Raw genomic sequence first — 8,340 nt, 5'->3', positions numbered from 1 at the left:
CGGTTAAACACACTAAACGTCCTCGTTACCTCGCTACCTCCATTTTATTCATTTTATTCCGTGGCCGGCTGTGTGTGGATGAAGATTTACAGCTGACAGGTTACTGTGTATTGGCCCGCCGTTGTCTTGGTCGTCCCTTGGATCTCTTTCCGATGACTTCCACAGTGTAGGCTGCCTTCGGAAAATGTAAATTTGTGGTAAGGTCTTACAGGACCAAACTGCTGAGGTCATTTGTCCTTAAGCTTACGCACTACTTAACCTTACGTAAACTAACTTACGCTAAGGACGACACACACACACACACACACACACACACACACACACACACGCACGAGGGAGGACTCGAACCTTCGACGAGCGGATCCGCGCGGCCCTTGACAGCCTTAGATCGCGCGGCTACCCTGCGTGGCCTAGGCTGCCTTTATCATAGTATCGTCCTCTGTGTGCACCTCGTGTCCAGATCATCGTAGACAGCTTTCTCGCATTTATTTTATAAATCGGTGGAACGACAAAGATTTCCTGGTAGTATCGGTTGAAACGCGATCCGGTCCATTTAAGCGTCTTAGTCTCTATAAGCCACAGTCGTCGTTGTGCCTAATTTGTAATTGGACAACATTCGGTGTCGTAGAGATCGACGTGGTGGATGGCAGTCAAGTAGATTTTTGAATCCAGACGATACTTCATCCGACGACCTCAGGCGAGTTCCGATGTCATTCGTCACTTCATACAAGACGGTTGCCTTCATCCTTTCGTTGACCACGTCTGTAGGTTGGCCATAGCTTCTCCATCAACGTTGATAGTCCCAAGTTCTGTACGATCTGAGCCGGCCGCTGGTGGCCGAGCGGTTCTGGCGCTACAGTCTGGAACCGCGCGACCGCTACGGTCGCAGGTTCGCATCCTGCCTCGGGCATGGATGTGTGTGTTGTCCTTAGGTTAGTTAGGTTTAAGTAGTTCTAAGTTCTAGGGGACTTATGACCTCAGCAGTTGAGTCCCATAGTGCTCAGAGCCATTTGAACCATTTTTGTACGATCTGATGTCATGTGACCAGTTTTCATTTGTTGAAGTTTAAGTTGGTCGTTCCACTCTAGTGTTTGGCGCTGGAGATCAAGCTTGTTCTCTGTAGCAAACGTGACGTCACCAGCTCAGATGAGTGTCCCTGGTAGTTGCATGTGTAGGTCTAATGTGACAGTGGCCGTCACAAGAATGAACAACAGGGGTGATGGGGCCGAGCCATGGTGGATCCCTCTTCTGATGCAGAAGTCATTGGACGCTGCTACAGCCGCTTCGACCTCGCCCCCTCAGTTCAACGTGCAGAAGCCATACCCAGTTAACAGCGCGCTATGGAATGCCACGTTCTCCAAACGCTAACCAGAGTAGGTGATACGGTAGCTGATCGAAATCCTTCTAGAGCTCTAGAAGAGCGAGTTTGTGTGTTAATATGATTGTCTGCTTGTAGTACGGCAGGGAAGCCGTTGGGTGAGACTGTACTGGCTCTGCGGTTTGCGATGCTCTTACCTTCTCACTTTTTGGTGACGTTACACGGCTGTTACGTCATTGAATTGCTCCACACTTTCCAGTGCCCTAGAAACAATTCTGTAGCTACAATCTAAAGTAGGGAAATGAAATAATCTAGCATTGAGTGCTTGCAAATCATTCGTGCGTCCCATCCTAGGGTAATGCTGACGTGTGTGGGATCCGTAGCGAATAGGACTAACAGCAGATATTCAGCGGTTAAAAAGAAAGACAGCACGAATGGCCACCAGTTTCTTTCACCCACAGCGGAGTTTAGGGAGACTATGAAAGAACTGAAGTAGCAGACGCTTGAAGACAGATGTAGAATGTCTGGTGAACGCCTACTTACAAGGGAACCTCCCCATTCCACCCCCCTCAGATTTAGTTATAAGTTGGCACAGTGGATAGGCCTTGAAAAACTGAACACAGATCAATCGAGAAAATAGGAAGAAGTTGTGTGGAACTATGAAAAAACTAACCAAAATATACAAACTTAGTAGTCCATGCGCAACACAGACAACATCAAGGACAGTGTGAGCGGAGGAGCGCTGTGGTCCCGTGGTTAGCGTGAGCAGCTGCGCAACGAGAGGTTCTTGGTTCAAGTCTTCCCAAGAGTAAAAAGTTTACCTTTTTTATTTTCGCAAAGTTATGATCTGTCCGTTCGTTCATTGACGTCTCTGTTCACTGTAATAAATTTAGTGTCTGTGTTTTGCGACCGAACCGCAAAAGCGTGCGATTAGTAGACGAAAGGACGTGCCTCTCCAGTGGGAACCGAAAACATTTGATCGCAAGTCATAGGTCAACCGATTCCTCCACGGGAAAGCACGTCTGATATTTTGTATACGACACAGGTGACGGCATGTGCGTCACACGACAGGAATATGTTGTCGACCCACCTAACTTGTACACTTGGCGAATGGGTAAAAAGATTCTACTACCTTGCGCGATTTAGGTTTTCATGTGGATGTGGTAATCACTCCGAGAAAAGTGATGAAAACATAAGGGTTTGTCACATAAACTGAAAATAAAAAACTTTTTCACTCAAGGGAAGACTTGAACCAAGGACCTCTCGATCCGCAGCTGCGCACGCTAACCACAGGACCACGGCGAACCTGAGCTTACACTATCCTTGATGTGGTCTATCTTACGCATGGACTACTCAGTTTGTATATTTTGGTTATTTTTTTCATAGTTCCACACAACTTCTTCCTGTTTTCTCGATTGATTTGTGTTCAGTGTTTCAAGGCCTATAGACTGTGCCAACTTACAGCTAAATCTGAGGGGGGTGCGATGGGGAGGTTCCCTTGTTACAAAGCTTGTAGTATCAACTTTGAGTGTTCAATTTAGGAATATAATGCAACCCCCTGTGTATCGCTCCCATAGGGATCGTGAGGACAAAATGAGGTTTATTAAAGCACGCACAGAGCCATTAGAGCAAGTTCTTCTCTCGTTCCGTACGTGAATGGAACGGAAAGTCCCTAATAACTGATAAGGTGGGATGTACCTTTGCCATGCACTTGCATTGCGGAGTATGGATATAGATGCAGAAAAAAGTTGGCGTAATAATTCGTTAGCTATAAACGTCCTGAAGTTGCTTGTGTCTTAAAATTCGCCACATTCTCTGTTGTAACTTAGGAAGAATCACATCTGGATATTATTATTTGTTGTGAATGTATAAGGGGCGTTCGAAAAGTTTCCAGACCCGGTACGTCAATGAGGCAAAATCGCCGTGAGCAATGAGGCAATTATCCCACCGACGCATGAGATAGAAGATGCCCGTTTGGTAAAACACGGTGTCCTGCTGCGTGAACAGGTCCGCAACTGCCTGATGCACGCCCCTGCGTGACAGAAATCGTCGACTCCTCAGGGTCTTTTTAAAGTGACCGAAGGCGTGATAATCGTATGGGGAGAGATCAAGAATATAGGGCGGGGACTCGAGTGTCTCTGAGTTGAACTGTCTTAAGTTGTGCGTTACAACATCTGCGATGTGAGGACGTGTGTTATCGTGAATCAGCAGCATCCCTTGTCGTCGTTTTTCGGTTTTCGATAGACGCTGTCCCATAGACACTTTTCATTCTCCGTTGGAAGTCTAACACTATTTGTGCATCGGCAGCCAAGAAAAGAGTAACAGCACGTTGGTACCGTTTGCACGCATTTTCTAGTAACGTCGCCATATTAGGCGTTTCCGCATCTATCGCACGCACGTAGGAAAGACACGAATGCCACACTAAACCCTATACAACTTGTCAGTGCTTATACAGGTGGTCCATTGATCGTGACCGGGCCAAAAATCTCACGAAATAAGCATCAAACGAAAAAACTACGAAGAACGAAACTCGTCTAGCTTGAAGGGGGAAATCAGATGGCGCTATGGTTGGCCCGCTAGATGGCGCTGCCATAGGTCAAACGGATATCAGCTCCGTTTTTTTCAATACGAACCCCCATTTTTTATTACATATTCGTGTAGCACGTAAAGAAATATGAGTGTTTTAGTTGGACCACTGTTTTCGCTTTGTGATAGATGGCGCTGCAATACTCACAAACGTATAAGTACGTGGTATCACGTAACATTCCGCCAGACGGTATTTGCTTCGTGATACATTAGACGTGTTAAAATGGACCGTTTACCAATTGCAGAAAAGTTCGATATCGTGTTCATGTATGGCTATTGTGATTAAAATGCCCAACGGGCGTGTGCTATTTATGCTGATCGGTATCCTGGACGACATCATCCAAGTGTCCGGACCGTTCGCTGGATAGTTACGTTATTTAAGGAAACAGGAAATGTTCAGCCACATGTGAAACCGTCAACCACGACCTGCAACAAATGATGATGCACAAGTATGTGTTTTAGCTGTTGTCGCGGCTAATTCGCACATTAGTAGCAGACAAATTGCGCGAGAATCGGGAATCTCAAAAACGTAGGTGTTGAGAATGCTACATAAACATCGATTGCACCCGAACCATATTTCTATGCACCAGGATTTGCATGGCGACGACTTTGAACGTCGTGTACAGTCCTGCACAAGAGAAATTACGGGACGATGACAGATTTTTTTTGCACGCGTTCTATTTAGCGACGAAACGTCATTCACCAATAGCGGAACGTCATCCGGCATAATATGCACTATTGGGCAACGGAAAATCCACGATGGCTGCGACAAGTGGAACATAAGCGACCTCGGCGGGGTAATGTATGGTGCGGCATTATGGGAGGAAGGATAATTGGCCCCCATTTTATCGATGGCAGTTTAATGGTGCAATGTATGCTGATTTCCTACGTAATGTTCTACCGATGTTAGTACAAGATGTTTCACTGCATGACAGAATGGCGATGCAGTTCCAACATGATGGATGTCCGGCACATAGCTCGCGTGCGGTTGAAGCGGAGCGGAATAGCATATTTCATGGCAGGTGGAGTGGTCGTCGATGCACCATACCATGGCCCGCACGTTCACCAGATCTGACGTCCCCGGATTTCTTTCTGTCGGGAAAGTTGAAGGATAATTGCCATCGTGATTCACCGACAACGCCTGACAACATGCGTCAGCGCATTGTCAATGCGTGTGCGAACATTACGGAAGGCGAACTACTCTTTGTTGAGTGGAATGTCGTTACACGTATTGCCAAATGCATTGAGGTTGACGGACATCATTTTGATCATTTACAGCAGTAATGTGGTATTTACAGGTAATCACGCTGTAACAGGATGCGTTCTCAGAAATAAGTTCACAAAGGTACATGTATCACATTGGAACAACTGAAATAAAATGTTGAAACGTACCTGCGTTGTGTATTTTAATTTAAAAAACCTACTTGTTACCAACTGTTCGTCTAAAATTGTGAGCCGTATGTTTGTGACTATTACAGCGCCATCTATCACAAAGCGAAAAAAGTGATCGAACTAAAACATTCATATTTCTTTACGTACTACACGAATATGTAATAAAAAATGGGGGTTCGTTTTGAAAAAAACGCAGTTGATATCCGTTTGACCTATGGCAGCGCCATCTAGCGGGCCAACCATAGCGCCATCTGGTTTCCCCCTTCAAGGTAAACAGGTTTCGTTCTTTGTAGTTTTTTCGTTTGACGCTTATTTCGTGAGATGTTTGACCCGGTCAGGATCAATGGACCAACCTGTATACCCGCAACGCAGTCGCACTACATCGCACGTACACTACAGCAACGCCCTCCAACAGAAACATTTCGATCGCCCCTTATGTGTAGACTGGTTTGTGTTAGGTGGCTCGTACTATTTGCATTAACAGAGCCACCGTGTCACAGTGGGAGCTCGGGAATCGGTTTACGAACCGTGGTGGTGTGTTGTGCGCCACGGTGCTTTATTTAGTGTGGCTGCGAGGGAGCCTGCTCTTTAAGTGAGTGAGTAATGGAGATTCCGAGTGGTGAGAAGAGGGAGAGGGAGAGAGAGAGAGAGAGAGAGAGAGAGAGAGAGCCTGCGGCCGACACGGTGTCAGCGCCGTGGCCCGGTCTGCCCCGCTCTTCTCTGGCCGCCCCGGCCCCCACAGTAATGAAATTGCCAGGCGGCGCTGGTCTGCTGTGCCGGCGGTGTCGGCTCGGCCGCCGCCCGGACGTAATTAAGTCGCGAGGGCCCAGGGCCGAGGGCTGCAGGAGGGGGCGGCGGCGGGCGCTTCTTAAAAGCGGCCAGGCCAGCCGGCTGCGAATGTCGCATCCGCCGAGACGCGTAATTGAGTGCTCCCAGCTAGCCGCTGCGTCGCTCTTCCCGCCGTGCTGGCGCGGTCCGCGTTAGTGCGGCCGTCTTGTCAGCTTTGTTTGTGCTCGGCGTCCCAAAAGGGGCCACACCCCGGATTCTGCCCGAGGGACCTGGACTGTAGGCGAGGCTCCCATCTGGCAGCGTCATTAAATATATTCCAAAAAGCTGTCAGTGCAAGAAACAAGTGTGTAATTTACACAAGTTTCAGTTTATGCAGACAAAAAGTACCCTCTTCTCTCTGTTACGAAGTATGCGCCAGAGCGTTACGGCTAATTGCTCTGTATTCAGCAAGTACTTATTCATCAGTGGTTCAAAACACTGACGGAAAAGTATCGCAACTGCAAGAAGGAATTATGCAACATAAACGAAAGTTGGTAGACGTGTTGCTACGCCCGAAAGATGATGTCGACTCAGATTTCGCGCCAGTCGCATAAGAGTGGTGGTACTAGCTCCACTGTGAGAATACAAATCACATTTGCCTTAACTACACGCTGTAACAGTAGTAAGCGTCAGTTACCTATGAGATTGAACCTCGTATGTTGATGTTAGTCAAGAATGCGTTTAAGGCGACAAAGACGTCATTATCACCACGTTAGTTAGGTTGGACGAACCCGACGGGATAGCCGAGAGCGCTAACGCGCTGCTTCGTGGACTAGGGTAGGCGCGCCGGCCCCGGTTCGAATCCGCCCGGCGACTTAAAGACGGAGGCCGGTGTGCCGGCCAGCCTGGATGTGGTTTTTGGGCGGTTTTCCACATCCCACTAGGTGAATACCGGGCTGGTCCCCACGTTCCGCCTCAGTTACAGGGCTCGCAGAAATCTGAACACATTCGCACAGGATTACACCAGACACAGACAGTTGGGGTACACTCGTTCCGTCCTGGGGAGGGGGGGGGGTACAGGGTGGCGGCAGGATGGGCATCTGGCCACCCCTTAAATTAACGTTGCCACTTCCAATTAACCAAGCCGACCGTGCGTCATTGCGGGAACAAGGTACAAGGAAAAGAAAGAAAGGTTGAACCAGATCGTGTAATAGGGCTACGAGAAGCTGGGTGATCCTTCTGCGATGCTGCAGAAAGCTTTGGCAGGAATGTACCCACTCTTCATGATTGCTAGCAGCGGTGGTCACCAGAACGCACAGTCACTAGCAGACCGGGTTCCAGACAGCCATGTGGCACTACCGAGGCGGAAGATCATCGTGTTCGACATGTGGGTTGGACTGGGTTTTTCGGGGGGAAGAGACGAAACAGCAAGGTTATCGGTCTCATCGGATTAGGGAAGGATGGCGAAGGAAGTCGACCGAGCCCTTTCAAAGGAACCATCCGGGCATTTGCCTGCAGAGATTTAGGGAAATTACGGAAAACATAAATCAGGATGGACGGACGCGGGCTTGAACCGTCGTCCTCCTGAATGCGAGTCCAGTGTGCTAACCAGTGCGCCACCTCGCTCGGTGTCCGGCAGATGGCTCTGGCGCATCGTACTGCATCTGCGGCAGGAATCTGAGCACCAGTAGGCACCACAATGACGCAACGACCTGATACAATGATGACTGACAACCTGAGCTGCCGACAGGTGTTGTTGACATACCTCGATGTGGACAGCTGAAAATGTGTGTCCCGACCGGGACTCGAACCCGGGATCTCCTGCTTACATGGCAGACGCTCTATCCATCTGAGCCACCGAGGACACAGATGAATAGCGCGACTGCAGGGACTTATACCTTGCACGCTTCCCGTGAGACTCACATTCCCAACTGTCCACAATTGTACATACGTATTGTACCTTATAGAGATTTGCCCATCCACTCATTACTGGCGCACACTTTTGCGATTCCCGTAAGAGTTTGGGCAACCTGTGCGCATTCGCACAGACGAAGGTCAATGGCTAGGTAGCCTTTAACTATATATACGAAGACAGTAACTTGTTCTCGAAAGAACAGTTACTGTTGATGACCGTGCAGCTTTTCCCTGGAATAAATGATGACTAACTGACAACCTCAGCTGCCGACAGGTGTTGTTGACATACCTTCATGTGGCAGAATTGTGGACAGTTCGGAATGTGAGTCTCATGGGAAGCGTGCAAGGGATAAGTCCCTGCA

At 48.5% G+C, this 8,340-nt stretch overlaps 1 non-coding gene across 1 annotated transcript; it reads right to left on the bottom strand.

Annotated features, from left to right (window-relative positions):
- Positions 1-7,854: 7,854 nt before the first annotated feature.
- Positions 7,855-7,929, bottom strand: Trnat-ugu (transfer RNA threonine (anticodon UGU)). Its single transcript has one exon. It is a non-coding gene; the product is annotated as a tRNA-Thr (tRNA).
- Positions 7,930-8,340: the final 411 nt, after the last annotated feature.

The sequence above is a fragment of the Schistocerca nitens genome, chromosome 8 (assembly GCF_023898315.1).
Source record: "Schistocerca nitens isolate TAMUIC-IGC-003100 chromosome 8, iqSchNite1.1, whole genome shotgun sequence".
NCBI lineage: Eukaryota > Metazoa > Arthropoda > Insecta > Orthoptera > Acrididae > Schistocerca > Schistocerca nitens.
This window is presented reverse-complemented; position numbering and strand designations above follow the sequence as displayed.